We start from the raw sequence: 18,930 nt of genomic DNA, 5'->3' as shown, positions 1-18,930 counted from the left end.
AATTCTAAGAAAAAGTAATGGTAATGCATAACATGTAATAGCAGCAAGAGGGAATAATATGAGTACAAGACCACAAACAAAGTGCTCGGTTTGAAAAAGCTGTAAGACAGGGAATTGACATTTCGCCCTTACTGTTCAATCTATACACCGAAGAAGCAGTGACGGAAATAAAAGAAAGGTTCAACAGTGGAGTTACAATTCAAGATGAAAGGATGTCAGTGACAATATTCGCTGATGAAATTGCTATCCTCTGTGGAAGTGAAGAAAACTTACTGGATCGATCCATTAGAGTTGTGGTGCTACAGGCGAATGTTGAAAATTGGATGGACTGATAAGGGAACGAATGGGGAGGTTCTGCAAAGAATTCGAGAGGAAAGGAGCACGTGGGAAAGACAGAGAAGAAGAAGGGACAGGACGCGAGAACATCTGTGAAGACATCTCGGAATAACTTCCGTGGTTGGAAACGGAGCTGTAGACGTTAAACACTGCAGAGGAAGCCAAACATTGGAGTACTCCCAACAAGTAATTGAGGTCTTAGGTTTCAGGTGCTACTCTCCAAACAAAAAAAAAAGTAATTGGGAAAACATTTGTGGAACCTCTTGTCGTGACGGCGGGACAGTGATCTACAGCGCAGAGGTCTCTAAGAAGCTCGTTTCGAAGGAAACAGGAAAATGTATGTAGTTCCATTCGAAAAAAAAGGCCATGTGCTGGTAGGACTCGCGCACTGAGTGTTCCGTACAGACTTTATTATGTATACAGATATGTAATCCAATACGGGAATCGAGAATCAATGATTTTTACCTGTTGTCGATATTAGCACTCACAAATACTGGTCCCAAGGTACAAAGATTGTTGAGAATGTTTTAATTTGAAGTTAGATACCAAATTACTAAATAATTATTTTTAGCAACATAATTAGAAATTAACTATATTCTGATTTTTACCTTTGCTTGTACCGTGAGACATTGCCTCTTGCCAAATTTCAAAGTGCTATCTACTTGAGTGAGTTTCCGAATATTAGAAGATGTGGCATAAGTGGCCGTGTTTTTCGATTACAGGCGTAACTTTTCACCCTACCAAACGACCATAAACATCGACTTGATACGAGTACCCGTTTCTGAGAAAAGAGGGTCTTAGCGAACGGACGGACAGGCAGACATCTGATAATATGTGGAAAATATTTCTTTTTCTTTCATGTGAAATAATTACAGATTAACAGGGTTCGGATTTTTCCTTTGGCTGTGCTGTGAAGCCTTGCTTCTTGAAGAATTTCAAGTTTCAGAACCGACGTGAAGTCCTCTATAGGCTTTGATCAGTGGGCAATCGAGACTCAAAATACTTGACACAAATGCTCTCATGACCACATCGGTTGAACCACAGACGACTGGAAAACCGTAGCCTGGTCAGATGAGTGACGATTTAAGTTGATAATAGACGACGGTAGGGCTCGAGTGTGACGCAGGTCCCACGATGCCATAGAACAAAGTTGTCACCAAGGCGTTGTGCACGATGGTGGTGCCTTCATAATTGTGTGGGCTGTATTTTCGTGAAATAGACTGTATTCTCTGGTTCAACTGAACCTATCATTGACTGGACATGATTATGATCAGCTACTTGGAGACCATTTTTCCCAAAAAAGATGAAATGTTTACGGATGATAATGCGCTATATGACCAAGCCACAATTGTTCAGGATTGTTTTGAAGAACATTCTGGACAATTGTACTTAATGGTTTGGCCATCCACCTCACCTTGTATGAATTCCATCAAAAAATATGGGAAATTATCGAGGGGTCAGTTCCTACAAAAAATGATGCACTGGCAACGCTTTCGCAATTATTGACGGCTACAGAGGTAGCATGACCCAATATCTCTGTAGGTGACTTCCAACGACTTGCTGAGTTCACGCCACTTCGAGCTGCTGCAGTTCGCCGGACAAAAGGAAGTCTCACACGATATTGCGAGGCATCCCATGACTTTTGTCTCCTCGGCTTATGTGATAAATAGGGCTTGATGGATTTTAGAGCCACATCTTTGAATTCGTTATATGTCTGTTGCCAAGTCCACTTAATAAGGACTGGTTCCAACTAGAGGCCAATATTATGCACCAGTCATATTAATGTGACCATCTGTTAGAAGCCCGAATAACCAAATTTCACAAAGCGGACTGCTGCGTATCGTGCAGAAAGGGAGTCACTTAGGTTCTGGAAGGTACCGACATGGATGTGGAGCCATTACATCTCCAGTGCCGTCGCCATGTGCGCTAGGTCTCTCGGTTGAGTATCCATTACGCTCACAGTTCGACTGAGTTAATACCAAAGATACTCGACTGGGTTTTATTCCGAGCAGTTTGGTGGACAGGGGAGTACGAAAAACTCATCTTGGTGGTCTTAGAACCACATACCTATACTGAGAACTGTGTAGCATGTTGCATTGTTCTACTGACAGACGCTGTCATACCGAGGAGAAACAAACTGCACGTACGAGTGGAATTGGTCTCCGACGATAGACGCATACTGTTGTCGATCCACATGGACAACAAGACCACCCAGTGAATTCCGTGATAACATTCTTCAGGCCCTTACGCTCTCTTCTCTGCGATAGACCTTCTGAGAATTATTGTAGGGTGTTTGCTTTTAGAAGTTTCTGGCGTACAAATTAAAAGTGGTTCGTCTAAAAAGGCCACACGTCGTCACTCAGAGGACGTCCACTGGTGTTCGTCGCTGATAAACACCAGTCAGGATATGCACATGAAGTAGGGGTTTCCTGCGCCGGCCCATACGCAGCACTGTTCGCTGAACCGTCGTTGAGGAGATATTGTTGGTGTTCTCTTGAATTATTTGGGCGAATAATTGCTCAGTACTTCCAACGTCTATTCGTCAATACATATCTCCGCAGCTGTCGATCATACCTGTCATCTTCAGCCAGTAGTGCACCGCAGTTGCTTCGGCGATCCCTATGGCTAGCGACATTTCGCCTGGCGTGGTATACTTTAACCTCGGAGAAACGCAGATAGTTAACAAAGTTAGCCATTTCCGCTTCACGCCGATAGCACAGTTTACCTCGTCCCCAGACATGTTTTACACCGAAGCACCAAAGAAACTGGCAAGGGCATACGTATTCAAAGGCAGAGACATGTAAACAGGCAGATTCCGGTGCTGCGGTCGGCAACGCCTATATAACACAACAATTGGCTGGCGCAGTTGTTAGATCGGTTACTGCTGCTACTGTGGCAGGTTACCAACATTAAGGTAAGTTTGAACGTGATGTTATGGTCGGCGCACGAGCGATGGGACACAGCATCTCCGAGGTAGCGATGAAATGGGGATTCTCCCGTACGACCATTTTACGAGTGAACTGTAAGTATCAGGAATCCAATAAAACATCATATCTCCGACATCGCTACGGCCGGAAATAGATCCTGCTAGAACGGAACCAACGACGACTGAGGAGAATCGTTAAACGTGACAGAAGTGCAACCCTTCCGCAGACTGCTGCAGATTTCAGTGCTGGGCCATTAACAAACGTCCGCGGACAAATAATTCAACGAAACACAATCGAATGGGCTTTCGGAGCTGATGGCCTGCTCGTGCACTCTAGATGACTGCTCGACAGAAAGCTTTGCGCCTCGCCTGGGCCCGTCAACATCGACATTGCACTGTTGATGACTGGAAACGTGTTGTCTGCTCGGATGAGTCTCGTGTCAAATTCTATGGAGTGCATGGACGTGTACGGGTATGATGACAACCTCATACATCCATGGACTCCGCATGTCAGCAGGGGACTGCTCAAGCTGGTGGAGGCTCTGTAATGGTGTGAGGCGTGTGCAGTTGGAGTGATATTGGACCAAGATACGGCTAGTTACGACTCTGACAGATGACACGTACGCAAGCATACACTCTGATCACATGTATCCCTTCATGCCCATTGTGCATTCCGACGGACTTGGGGAATTCCAGCAGGAGAATACGACACCCCACACGACCAGAATTGCTACAAATTGGCTCCAGGAACACCCTTCTGAAGTTAAACACCTCATCTCACCACCAGACTGCCCAGACATGAACGTTATTGGGCATATCTCGGATGCCTTGCAACGATCTCTTCAGAAGAGATATCCACCTCCCTCGTACTCTGATGGATTTATGGACAGCCCTACAGGATCCATGGTGTCAGTTCCCTTCAGCACTACTTCGGAGATTATTCGAGTCCATGCAACGTCGTTTTGCCGCATTTCTACGTGGTCGCGGAGCCCCAACACTATATTAGGCAGAGGTATGTGTTTCTTTCACCCTTCAGTGTATAAACTCCCGACAGCTATTGCTGCCACCGGCCGTCTGTGAGTGGTTATTTCACGTTGACGTCGAGAACAGGCAGCAGTAACGGTAATATGACTGGAGCATATAGAAAGACAGAAATAAGTAGCTGCATATGAGATGGTGGTCGTGATACTACAGTAAGGATTTAAGAGACGGTTCTGCTTAAATAAAGAAAAAAATGGTTCAAATGGCTCTGAGCACTATGGGACTTAACATCTGTGGTCATCAGTCCCCTAGAACTTAGAACTACTAAAACCTAACCAACTTAAGGACATCACACACTTCCATGCCCGAGGCAGGATTCGAACCTGCGACCGCAGCAGTCGCGCGGTTCCGGACTGAGCGCCTAGAACCGCGAGACCACCGCGGCCGGCTTAAATGAAGAACGATAATGAAGACCTACTAGTTAGCTTCGATGTGACATCCCCATTCACATGAATACCAATACAAGACTCCCTGGCTTTACTCGAAGAAGACTCTGGGGAGGATATCATCATGCTCTTTCGCCATGTGCTAACCACCGCCTATTTCAGATGTGGTGGGAAGTTATACAAAGAGATAGATGGTGTAGCTATGGCCTCCCCCCTAGCACCAGGAATAGCCGATCTATACAAGGGTCACTTCTAAAAGCTAACACTGGACACTGCCAAACGCAAACCAAAAGCCTTCTACAGGTACGTTGACGATACTTTTTTTAGTTTGTCCACATGGCAGGGACAGGCTGCTAGAGTTCCATCAGCATCTCAATGGTAAACATGGAAATATCAAATTTACCATGGTGATAGAAGAGAACGGAAGCTTACCCTTTCTGGATATCCTCATCACAAGAAACATGTACGGTACGCTGGGACACTCAGTGTACTGAAAGAAAACACATACGGACCTCTATCTTAATGCCAATAGCTGCCACCAACCTGCACAACGCAATTCTGTACTCAACACTTTAGTGCACAGGGCCAGGCCCATCAGTGATAAGGCAAGTTTGCCAGGAGAATTGCAACACCTTACGCACACCTTCAAGAAAAATGGGTACAGTGAGACACAGATAAGGAGAGCTCTGATGACCGACCACAAGAAGAGAGACTGGATGAATAAAAAGCAATGGGATGTGCGTTCTTGCCATACGCGTGTCCTCCAACGGCCAAGATCGCGAGAATTCTCAAGAAACATAGAGTGAAGACCGTTTCCCACAGAGCGAGAAAAATCAAAGACCTTCTCGGTTCAACCAAGGATCCATTAGGTCTGAAGGCACCTGGTGTGTACAATATCGGATGCGAATGTGGGATGCAATATACAGGACAGACGTAGCGTTGCACCTCACAGCGCCGCAATGAATACATCAGGCATGTACGCTTGGGTCAGACCAACAAATGTGCTGTGGCGGAACGTAGTATTGACGAGAAGCACACCCTTCGATTTCGAGGACACAAAGAAAATATGCAGTGGGGTGATTGGCCGGCGGCGGGAGGCGGGAGGCGGAGAGCAGTCCAGCAGAGATATCAGCCCGCGACCGACGATATCCCGACACTTCCCCTGGCGCAGATCCGTAAGTACCTCAGCGTAGCCTTGGACTCAAGACTAGCGTGGAAACCCCATATGGACGAGATGCACAGGGAGGTCTGCGCCAGAATGTCCATCCTATACCCAGTCCTCAACACAACCAGCTCCCTTCCCTGCTCTGTAGGACTAAACGTCTATCAGGCACTTATACGGCCAGTAATGGAATATGCTTGCCCTGTCTGAGTATACGCGGCAAAGCAGCACCTGGACAAACTCCAGATCTGCAGAACCGTGCCCTCAGAAGGGTACTGAACCTACCCACGGGATTCCCTACCGACGATCTGCACGCCGCTGCCGAAATCCAACTACTCAAAGAAAGTTTCCAAGATCTGGCAAGGGCCTTTTACGAGAGCTCTTCCAGATCTGGAAATAACCTCATCCACTCCTTAGGTCGGTATGACATGTCCCGCGATAAGCACAAACGCATGACGATCTTCGGCGAGTAAGTCGAAGAGAAAAATCCCAAACATCTCCAAATCCTAACACCAATCCATAATCCTTAAAATACCCAACACCTCGCTAACCTCAGGCAAGTACTAGACACCACCAGAACACCACCACAATACACAGACAGCAAAAACAGTCAAAGACAATCACACACTCACAACACACATTGTGGAGTAGAAGCCAATAGGCTACAAACTCCTCCATGCACTTAATCAAGGAGGGGAGAGTAAAATATGAGAAGAGAGATATCCCGACACTTCGCCTGAAGATGATGGAGACGCATTCCATCGAAACGTTGCTATGAGATGACGACGCTACTCGGCTGACAACCCTTGAAGACTTCATATATGAAATTCGCAGAGAAAGCCTGCACTCACATTGGGAAGTGGTTTGCGATGACATTGAAATTCTGTCAGAACTATGTACAGAGGTGAAGGGCAATTGAATGGAATGGACAGGACCTCATCAGAATTTGTAAGAAATACATAGATAAAAGTAGAAATGTAGTCGGAGTATATCAGGCGATGCCGAGGGGACTACACTGCTCAGAAAAACTTGAGGATGAACTTGAAAAAATAACATAAAATACACTCCTGGAAATTGAAATAAGAACACCGTGAATTCATTGTCCCAGGAAGGGGAAACTTTATTGACACATTCCTGGGGTCAGATACATCACATGATCACACTGACAGAACCACAGGCACATAGACACAGGCAACAGAGCATGCACAATGTCGGCACTAGTACAGTGTATATCCACCTTTCGCAGCAATGCAGGCTGCTATTCTCCCATGGAGACGATCGTAGAGATGCTGGATGTAGTCCTGTGGAACGGCTTGCCATGCCATTTCCACCTGGCGCCTCAGTTGGACCAGCGTTCGTGCTGGACGTGCAGACCGCATGAGACGACGCTTCATCCAGTCCCAAACATACTCAATGGGGGACAGATCCGGAGATCTTGCTGGCCAGGGTAGTTGACTTACACCTTCTAGAGCACGTTGGGTGGCACGGGATACATGCGGACGTGCATTGTCCTGTTGGAACAGCAAGTTCCCTTGCCGGTCTAGGAATAGTAGAACGATGGGTTCGATGACGGTTTGGATGTACTGAGCACTATTCAGTGTCCCCTCGACGATCACCAGTGGTGTACGGCCAGTGTAGGAGATCGCTCCCCACACCATGATGCCGGGTGTTGGCCCTGTGTGCCTCGGTCGTATGCAGTCCTGATTGTGGCGCTCACCTGCACGGTGCCAAACACGCATACGACCATCATTGGCACCAAGGCAGAAGCGACTCTCATCGCTGAAGACGACACGTCTCCATTCGTCCCTCCATTCACGCCTGTCGCGACACCACTGGAGGCGGGCTGCACGATGTTGGGGCGTGAGCGGAAGACGGCCTAACGGTGTACGGTACCGTAGCCCAGCTTCATGGAGACGGTTGCGAATGGTCCTCGCCGATACCCCAGGAGCAACAGTGTCCCTAATTTGCTGGGAAGTGGCGGTGCGGTCCCCTACGGCACTGCGTAGGATCCTACGGTCTTGGCGTGCATCCGTGCTTCGCTGCGGTCCGGTCCCAGGTCGACGGGCACGTGCAGCTTCCGCCGACCACTGGCGACAACATCGATGTTCTGTGGAGACCTCACGCCCCACGTGTTGAGCAATTCGGCGGTACGTCCACCCGGCCTCCCGCATGCCCACTATACGCCCTCGCTCAAAGTCCGTCAACTGCACATACGGTTCACGTCCACGCTGTCGCGGCATGCTACCAGTGTTAAAGACTGCGATGGAGCTCCGTATGCCACGGCAAACTGGCTGACACTGACGGCGCAGCTAGCGCCATTCGACGGCCAACACCGCGGTTCCTGGTGTGTCTGCTGTGCCGTGCGTGTGATCATTGCTTGTACAGCCCTCTCGCAGTGTCCGGAGCAAGTATGGTGGGTCTGACACACCGGTGTAAATGTGTTCTTTTTTCCATTTCCAGGAGTGTATTAACAAGTTGTAGGAAATGAATGAATGGGTGGAAGCGTGTTGCGAATCGTGCAGAGAAAGCTGAACGTCACATAGCACTGGTTCAAGGTGCCTGCAACGCTAACAGGAGATGAACCTGTGTCACGAGGCAGTTGAAGGGACAGGAAAGACAGTCTGTCTCCATAATCGATCATTTACGTTGCACCGTGGTCGTATTCTTCCTCGAACATTGCTTGGGGCAACTTTTCGATGACTCCCAACGGGGTAGAATCATCGGGAGCAGGAAGAAGGACGAAGAGTGACGAATGTAGCCCAGGAGATTATATTGCTCGGAGTACGGTTTCACGTGCATAGGGAACGTTCAGAACCACAGGCACTGATGTCCGAAGGAGACTAAATGGTCGACCACAGTCACCTACAACAGCACATCACTACTACATTCAAGGATGCTGGCAAGAAGGGAGCCACGTCAAACAGCGGGTGCAATTGCAGCCACATTTAACAGGAGTGCAAGGCAAGCAAAGTTACTACGCTGCACAATGCCACGGCCATTGTATGTGGATGGTCTCTTCGCCCGAAGACAAGTATGTTCCGTTGACACCCGCACATTGGAGACAACGTTTGCGATCGTGCCGAGAATAAAGGGACTGGACTAACGAGAAGTGGGTTCGCGTGTTCTACTCGGGTGAGGGTAGATTCAGCCAGTGACTTCGGATGTACCCTCTTATGACGGGACTTCAAAACACATAGTGCCCCGAAGAACATTTTCCAGCATAACAGTTTTGGTGATCCAGGTTTTACTGTGTGAAGAAGTGTAATGTCAATGGGTGTACTGACCTCCAAATCTATGAATAAGGTGCACCCACCGGTGAACGTTAATTACACAGTACTGCTTCCCCGTGAGCGTCTTTCCATGGGTGTATTTTGCCCTAACTTCAGTTTTAAGGGTGGCAATTAAAGGCAGCAGTGATCTACATAGGTGGAACAGACTTTGGAACGGGAGGATAGGTGGAGAGTGAATACTCCTGCCGGTTCACTCGATGTAAATCCCAAAGAGAATGCGTTGGATATGTTGAGAAGATAAACTGAAGCATGTTCACATGCACGAAAGACCATCCAGCAGTTGTCAACCACGCTGCTGGAGAAATGAAACTACCCAGCATGAGAACGACTTACAAACCTCGTGGCCAGCACGGGGGCACACGGGGCACAATGCACTGCTGTCGATGATGATCACACACCGTAATTAGAAATCACCAGGCGACCATCAGAAATCGTCCTCACTTCAGTGCAGTTATTGTCTTAGAGTATAATTATCATCTCTGTTCTTCCCATTGGGTGTTTATTTCGATTACCTTCTTCAGTACTCTCTCTTCATATGGCCCAAGTTTCATTCAGCTATGTTACTTGCCGGTAACACATCATGCGAAATTAATTTTGTACTTACGTCATGTAAACAAGTGTGCATTAGCAAATTAATAACTAAAAGTATGAGATTAGTTTTATTACGTATGCAGCAAAATAACTGATGATGGCTGAAGTAGGAAAGATACAAAATAAGAGGTGGCAATAGCAAGATAAGCATTTGTAAAGAAATACGATTTATTACCGTCTAATACCAATTTAAATGTTAGGAAGTCTTTTCTTAAAATATATGTCTGGAGTGAAAGTCAAACGGGGTCGATAGGCAATTTAGTCACAAGAAAGTAGGTACTTTTCAAATGTGGTGGTAAGAGGGATTCTGAAGATCACACTGAGGCGACAAGAGTCATGGCATAACTTCCAGTATCTTGTCACAGTTCCTCCTCCGTGGCATAGTGTAGCAACTCGATGTGACATCTACTCAATAAGTCGTTGACAGTCCCTTGCGGAAATAATTAGCATGCTGCCCCTACAGCCGTCCATAATTGAGAAAGCGTTATGGTACAGGATTTCATGCACGAACTGAACTCTTGATTATGTTCCAAAAATGGTCTACAGGATTAATGTAACTCGAAATGTCTAGAATATTCTTCAAACCAATCGTGAACTGTTGTAGCCCTGTCGCATGGGCATTCTCATGGGAACATAAAGTTGATGGATGACTAATGACTGCTAGTGGTCTCAAAGTAGTTGAACGTAGCCATTTCCAGTCAAATATCTGTTTAGTTGGGCCAGTGGACTCAGTCCGTTCCATACAGGGTGTTACAAAAACGTACTGCCAATCTTTTAGGAAACATTCCTCACACACAAACAAAGAAAAAATATGTTATGTGGACATGTGTCCGGAAACGCTTACTTTCCATGTTAGAGCTCATTTTATTACTTCTCTTCAAATCACATTAATCATGGAATGGAAACACACAGCAACAGAACGTACCAGCGTGACTTCAAACACTTTGTTACAGGAAATGTTCAAAATGTCCTCCGTTAGCGAGGATACATGCATCCACCCTACGTTGCATGGAATCCCTGATGCCCTGGAGAATGGCGTATTGTATCACAGCCGTCCACAATACGAGCACGAAGAGTCTCTACATTTGGTACCGGGTTTGTGTAGACAAGAACTTTCAAATGCCCCCATAAATGAAAGTCAAGAGGGTTGAGGTCAGGAGAGCATGGAGGCCATGGAATTGGTCCGCCTCTACTAATCCATCGGTCACCGAATCTGTTGTTGAGAAGCGTACGAACACTTCGACTGAAATGTGCAGGAGCTCCATCGTGCATGAACCACATGTTGTGTCGTACTTGTAAAAGCACATGTTCTAGCAGCACAGGTAGAGTATCCCGTATGAAATCATGATTACGTGCTCCATTGAGCGTAGGTGGACGAAACTAAAATGAGCTCTAACATGGAAATTAAGCGTCTCTGGACACATGTCAACATAACATCTTTTCTTTATTTGTGTGTGAGGAATGTTTCCTGAAAGTTTGGCCGTACCTTTTTGTAACACCCTGTATATACACAGTCCATACCTGGGTCCATGGCTTCGTGGGGCCTGCTCCACGCTCGAGCCCTACCATCATGTCCTATCAACTGAAATCGGGACTCATCTGAACAGGTCGGCATTTTCGAGTCATCCCGGGTTCAATGGAAATGGACACGAGCACAGGAGAGGTGCATGAAGCGACGTCGTGCTGTTACCAAAGGCATTCGAGTCGATCGTCAGGTATCATAGCTCACTAACAACTAATTTCGACGCACTGTTCTAACGGATACTTTTGTTTTACGTCCCATATTGATTTATGCGGTTAACTCACGCAGTGTTGGACGTCTGTTATCAATAACAACTCTATGCAAACACCGCCTCCGTCGGTTGTTAAGTTAAGGCCGTCGGCCACTGTGTTTTCTGTGGCGAGAGGTAATGCCTGAAGTTTACTGTTCTCGGCACACTCTTGACACTGCGGATGTCCCATTCGTCTAGCTCGAAATACGGTTCCGTTTTCACGGTCTGTTAGTTACCGTCGTGCAACCATAACATTTCGGAAGCAACTAAGTTTGTGAATTTTGAGCATGCTGCCATGGTTAAAGTATACCTGGATGGAAAAATGGAGTTATCAAAAATTGGCTCCGAGAAAAGTGTGGTGCATCAAGGTCCATAGATCACCGGGTACGAACAACACCTTTGGAATGGTGCACAGGCATATAGGCACGTAACTGTCGAGCAACTGACCGTCCAGACGAACCAAGGTACTACCACAAGTGTCTCTTCAACGACCATCCAGCGAATGTTTCTGCGTATGGTCTTCCGCAGCAGGCGTCAGGTTCAGGGACTCATGCTGACTGCTGTTCATCGCCGACGAAGGATCGAATTTGCACGCTTGTACCACAACTGGACAATCACTGAGTGGTGACAGGTGGTCACTTCAGATGAATCACGTTTTATGCTCCATCGGACAGATCGTCGTAGGCGTGTATGGCGTGATTAGCCCGAAAACAAACATATACTTACAGTCTCTGTTGATCCATCGCGGATACGGGCAGTGGTCGTTGAGATATTTAACAAAGAATAATCACCAAACCACCGTATGTCATTCAGAGGTTGTTGTTTTATCTACACGACCAGTTTCGGTATGTCATTAATTTCATTTTCAGGTCGTAACGCATAACAAGTATAGAGAGCCAGACACACTGAACCCTCCGTAAGAGGAGTTATCAATATCTGGATACCGCAAACTTTTTGTGGACTGTGTACTTCGAAGACTTGACAACAACTCGTTTGCGAAGCCTTGGACGTATACACTCCACAAAAATTCAGGGAATCCAGGTATATATGGGTCCAGTCATACATACATTGATGCGTCTGATTATCTGTACATGATACACATAATACCCTGATGATGGCATTAATAGGCCGAAACTGGTTATGTACATAAAATAACAACTTCTAAAACATATGGCTGCTTGGTAATTTTTATTTGGTGTGAAATCCCTGCTACAGGCGTCTAAAGGATCGACGACATTCCCTGGGTGATCTCGTCATTATGGAGGGCACAATGGATCAGCACAGGTATACATCTATTCTAGGTACAATGTCCACTCCTACCTGCGGTTTGTTTTTCTTTAGTACGATGGCATCTACCAGCAGGACAATGTAGTGTATCTCTCAGCTCGCAGTGTATGTGCGAGGTTCGAAGAGCATCAGATGATTTTACTGTACTCACCTGGCAGCCAAACTCTCCGGATTTAAACGCAATCCATAATCTGTGGGACAACCTCGATCGGGTTGAGCATGTCATGGATCCTCAACCGAGAAAGCTAGCACATCTAGCCACGGCACTGTAGTCGGCATGACTCCAAATCTCTGTAGGAACCGTCCATAACTCAATCCCATTATTTGTTGAGGAAACGTCGTCATAAATCTGAATGCATTAATTGTGTTATGGGTACGTTTTGGTCGTATCCGAAAAGAAAAATTACAATTCCGTATAGTTGGCTGCAGAAGTCATTGGAAAGCTGAGCTCTACTGCAGGAAAGAGCAAAGCAGTACTGAACATCGCGAGACAGAATGGACAAGATAGTGTAAAGAGCATACGACAGATTAACAGTGAGGATGTACTGCGGTTCATAGCGACAGATTAAATCGGTGGCTTGTTAGTGAAATTACCACGTATACTGTTCCCTGTTTTTGATGTAACAGGAAATGAGACAGTGGTGTTCATTAAGTTGGAACTTCACAGTTTACTGCAGAGCAGTTGCGGTTCTTGCGCTAGTTTCAGCGAAACTGGAACCCTTGTCGCACAGCAGGATCATCTTTCTTGTACGCTTCGTGAAATCCCGTTGCTGGTACTGCAATCAGGATGTAACACTCGCCTCCACGTTTTCTGCATTGTGAAAAAACTGACTTGACGGTAATGCTTTTATATCTTTAAGGTCAATATTTGTCGGATAGAAACATGATAACATAGCAGCTTCAATTTGGTCCGTCAACCACCGTGACGTTAACGCATAGATTTCTGATGGGTTTCTCGCATAAAGGGAACAATATACATGCCACTGCATCCAATTAATCGTTTGTGTCATGACTGTATGGCTGGAAACATGAGCCCAAGCGTTTGCATTTGTGGTCGCGTGATTAGTATTTCGGCACTCACTCATCACAGTTTTTAAAACATGAAGATGCTTGTGACAGTTCCGTGGAACGAAAACCGATTTATCAGCGAGAAATGTCTCTTCGGCTCCTAATCGTCAAACGGTGGCTCTTCGTAAATAACCGTCCTATTCGATCCGCTAAGTTTTTTATTCGCGCGGGACGTCCTCCAACTGCTCCGGAGATGAAGGATTTCACAATCACCAAGCTCTCATCTTCTGATTGTTCATAGCACCTGACAAGGACAACAGTAAAGTTGGACTGGTGCTCCATAGTGATCAAGTTGTCAAGCCAGCTTTAGAAGTTAACCTAATAGCATATAGATTTATTACCCTACCCAGCTTTGATAAGATAATTTACATTAATGTTTCTTGTGAACGTTTTTGGAATAACAGGGAAGTCTGTGCGATATTTTAAACTTAAAAACGAAAACGGTTGCATGGAAACATTTATGACTATAATGCCCGGCCTCAGTCCATTTGCTGACCATCTTGACACCGTTCTCCAATGGTGGTGACAGGCAGAGATGATGAAAGCAGTTGACGTTCGTCTTTCTACAGACAACACCGGCACCGTTCGTCACCCCCGCCAACCACCACCATTGAGAAGTGCTCTGAAGACGGTCTGCCAATAGACTGAAACCGTTCACCATTGTAATAAATGTCTTATGCGATAAATAGTGTTTTACTTTTTAACATCATAATTTACATTACTTGCCTCTATTATTTTAAAACATTTTACTTGAGTGCGGCATATACAGTTTTCAACTTTACTTTGTTTCCGACAAATAGCTAGATGGCTTCCAGTTATTCTGGATTTCAGTTCCTATACAACTAATAAATTTTCAACGCGCAAAAAGTCTGAAAAACAGTAAAAAATCATCATATGCACATTTTATAAATAATAATCTCAAAACTGCTATCCTGGGTGGTAATGGAAATGCCGTGTGGCTCGGGCCTCCCGTCGGGTAGACCGTTGGCCTGGTGCAAGTCTTAAAAGTCGACGCCACTTCGGCGACTTGCGTCTCGATGGGGATGAAATGATGATGATAAGGAAAGCACAACACCCAGTCCCTGAGCGGAGAAAATCTCCGTCCCAACCGAGGATCCAACCTGGACCGTTAGGTATGACGTCCCGTCGCGCTGACCACTCAGCTACCAGGGGCGGACATCCTGGGTGGTAGCTATTAGTTTGAAACAAGCGAATAACTTCAGGTGAATATTTCCTTTGGGCAATTAAAACGTTTTATTTCCAGGCAATGCCTATACAGAGTGTTTACACTGCGAAACTCATGGCATAGCATGCTTGTCGCGGCAGCGGACGGGAGGCTGCGTGCACTCTTTGTCTACCAGCAACGATTCGCTAGGTGCTTGACGTTAGGCCTCGCAGAAATGTGTCACATCGTCTCCTCAGTTGGAATCAGAATAATTAATGACTCCAGGATTGGTTCGGATTGTTTGGGGGAGGAGACCAGACAGCCAGATCATCGGTCTCATCGGATTAGGGAAGGAAGCCGGCCGTGCCCTTTCAAAGGAACCACCCAGGCATTTGCCTGGAGCGATTTAGGGAAGTCACGGAAAACCTAAATCAGGATGGCCGGACGCGGGATTGAACCGTCGTCCTCCCGAATGCGAGTCCAGTGTGCTAAACACTGCGGAGTGTGCGCTGCAGAGTGAAAATCTCATTCTGGAAACATCCCCCAGGCTGTGGCTAAGCCGTGTCTCCGCAGTATCCATTCTTTCAGGAGTGCTAGTTCTGCAAAGTTCGCAGGAGAGCTTCTGTAAAGTTTGGAAGGTAGGAGACGAGATACTGGAAGAAGTAAAGCTGTGAGTAACGGGCGTGAGTCGTGCTTCGGTAGCTCAGATCAGTCTGCCGCCGGCAGTGCTGCGAGGCGGTCACGCGCCAGAGCGCTGCGGGCGAGGCGCGCACGGTGTGTTTGTGTTTACTTCGGCCGCTGTTACGTGCCGTTTTCCTTCTAGACCACCATGGCGCACAACTATCGGAAGAAGACATTACGTTTCAACTTTTGTTCCGACTTCGCCCGACCCAAGGCCCTGGAGGTAGAACGATTTATACGCGATGAAGTTAAAATACCACCAACGGATCTAATTGGTATCCACTTGTCCATAATTAGCAGTACCGTCTACGTCAAAATGATCAACGATGCGGCGTGCGACAAGGTGCTTCAAGAGGCAAAACGTGGACTGCGCTTCTGTCATTCCGACGGCAACGTCGGACCCATTACCGTCGATCACGCAGGTCTCGGCACGCGGACGATAAGGATCTTCGAACTGCCGTTCGAACTACCTGCAGACGTCGTCATCGAGGCGCTCCGTCCCTATGGCAACGTTCTGGAACATGTTGCCGAACGATGGGTCCAATTTCAGACCTATCCAGTTTTAAACGGTGTTAGACAGGTCCGCATCGATTTGCAGAAACACGTGCCTTCCTATCTACGTATCGGAGGCTGCCGTGCCATTATAATGTACGAAGGCCAACCTCGGACCTGTTCCGGTTGCGGGAAAGAAGGTCACCTACGGTCTGAATGCATTCAACGACGTGTCGCGCAGCTCCCGTTGTCGGAAGCGTCCGTCACACCCACGCTGACCGTCCTACCGGTCACTTACGCAGCGGCTCTTGCCACGTCTACAGTTTCGTCCAGTCCGTCGCCCGGTCCTTCCGATCGGCACGTCCCACCGTCCCAGTCACCAACGGACGGTGCAGACGTCCCACCTGACACCCTTGCGGCCGAACAGGCTCCCGCACCGGACGCTGAGGAAACCAGTACATCTTCACAACACCTGTTTGACAATTTCATTGTACCCACCGACGCCTTCGAACCAGGTCGACGCTCCTCCTTGCCGTCGTCCGACACTGAGGAACACGTGCGCAAACAACGCTCGCCACGTAGGCGCAAACGCCGTCGCCGTTTACCCATGGGCTCTCAGAGCGTTGCCACCCGCGACGACGAAGACGACACCCAAGCAGCCGACATTTCCACGCAGAGGTCGGCGGACAACTTTCACCATGAACAAGACGTTTCGCAGGACGGGACCACTATGGAGGTCGCCACGCACAATGTAACGATCGGTGCGCCGGTTGAGACGCCTGTCTCCCCGCCGACAACTCCAGATCTCTCTCACCACGACGCAATTCCCATGGACATTGGACAGACCCACAGCACAGGAGCATGGGCCGACGACATTGAGGAAGGTACGCCCCCTCCTCCGGATGAGTTGCCTCCGCTGGACGAGGCTGCCTGTTAACATCAAAAGCGAGGTATTGCAGCTGATGGGACGGGACTTCCTGTCGGTGCCCTCCTCTTACTTCCCTTGGTGATGGTAGATGCGCGTCCACCACCACTGAAACAAACATACCGGTTTGCCACACTGAACATCAACATGATCGGCACTGCACCCAAGCTGCAACTCCTATGTGACATGCTTCGGGCCTCCGACGTCGACGTCGCCCTTCTTCAGGAAGTACGCGTTGCCACACTACCACCAGTCTACGGCTACGACTCATACACGTCCACATGTGATCAATCACGGTGTGGAGTGGCTTTCTACATACGCGAAGGAATCCCACTCACGGACACGACAAGCCTTCCTTGTGGAAGAGGCATGGCTGTTACCATCTTCGACACGCGAGTCATCAATATCTACGCTCCGTCTGGCTCCACGAACCGTCGGCAGCGGTCCACTTTCTTCGGACATGACGTGGCGCCCCTGTTTTCTGGACGCTATGATCGCCTTATCATGGGAGGCGATTTCAACTGTGTCCTCCATCCGCAGGACCAAGTGCCTGGTTATTCGCCATGCCCGGCGCTGCTCACCTTAATCGAAGATTTTCATCTAGTGGACGTTTGGGAGAAAATTCATGGCAATACCCCCGGTTTTACCCATTATACAGCACATTCTGCGAGCAGACTGGACCGGTTTTATATCTCTGCTCACCTCGGCAATGAAGTCGCCCAAGCTGAACGATGGCCCCTTGCATTTTCGGACCATTGCGCCGTCATTTGCTCCCTGGCTCTGCCACCTCAGTCAGTGTGACGCAGCAGAGGTTACTGGAAGCTTAATACCTCCCTCCTTAATGATCCACACTGCCGACAATGTATTGCCACTACATGGGCGTCTTGCGAAAGACGCCTTCCGCAATACACATCCACGTTCCATTGGTGGCTCAAATGTGCCAAACCTGCAATCAGAAAGGCCTTCATACAATGTGGCAAGGAAGCAGCAGCATGGCATCGAGACACCACAAATTTTCACTACGCCGTCCTCCGTGAGCTCGATGCGCTCCCTCCATCACTTGACACCCACAGGGAACGCCAACGTACTAAAGCTCGTCTCCTTTCTCTTCAACGTGCACGACTGCATGGTGTCGTGGTGCGTTCCCGACGACAAGACCTCCTCCACGACGAAACCCCATCCACAATCCATGCCGCATCCGACCATAGTCGTCGACGTCGGCTTTTCGTCCCCAACATCACGACCTCCGATGGTGTTCACCACACAACAAGGGCGGCAGTCGTGTCCGCCTTTGCTGAACATTATCGCCAATTTTATGACGATGAACCGATGGCGACGCCCATTCCTGATGATCTCCGTCCTTCCCCTGATCGGACCCTCACCGTAGCGGAGTCAACGTCCATGATGTCTGCAATCACCGCAGAAGAGGTGATAAATGCGATCAACAAAGGGGCCAAGAACAAATCACCCGGACCAGATGGTCTCCCAGTGGAGTTTTACCGGGCGTTCACCACGTTAATGCTTCCTGGCTGGACGGAAATGATTCAGGAACTCTTTACTCCGTCCTTCCCAATTCCACCTGAATTCGTCACTGGCATTCATCTACCTGTGCCTAAACCGAAGGGAGGGTCTCATGTCTCTGCATATCGCCCCCTTACACTACTGAATGCAGACTATAAAATCTATGCACGCCTCTTAGCAGCGCGCATACGCACCATCTTACCTACGGTCCTTTCACCTGAGCAGACTGCACGTGGTTGTGGGGCCACCTTACAAACAGCCCTAGGGGAATGCCGTGACCTCATTGC

At 47.9% G+C, this 18,930-nt stretch overlaps 1 protein-coding gene across 1 annotated transcript in view; it reads right to left on the bottom strand.

The window, feature by feature from the left end:
* The window catches only part of LOC126176203 (beta-alanine transporter-like), a 503,717-nt gene that overhangs the window by 336,095 nt on the left and 148,692 nt on the right, over window positions 1-18,930 (bottom strand). The window lies entirely within an intron of this gene.

The sequence above is a fragment of the Schistocerca cancellata genome, chromosome 3, assembly GCF_023864275.1.
Source record: "Schistocerca cancellata isolate TAMUIC-IGC-003103 chromosome 3, iqSchCanc2.1, whole genome shotgun sequence".
Classification (NCBI taxonomy): Eukaryota; Metazoa; Arthropoda; class Insecta; order Orthoptera; family Acrididae; genus Schistocerca; species Schistocerca cancellata.
Note: the sequence above shows the minus strand (reverse complement) of the source record. Positions and strands in the feature narration are given on the sequence as shown.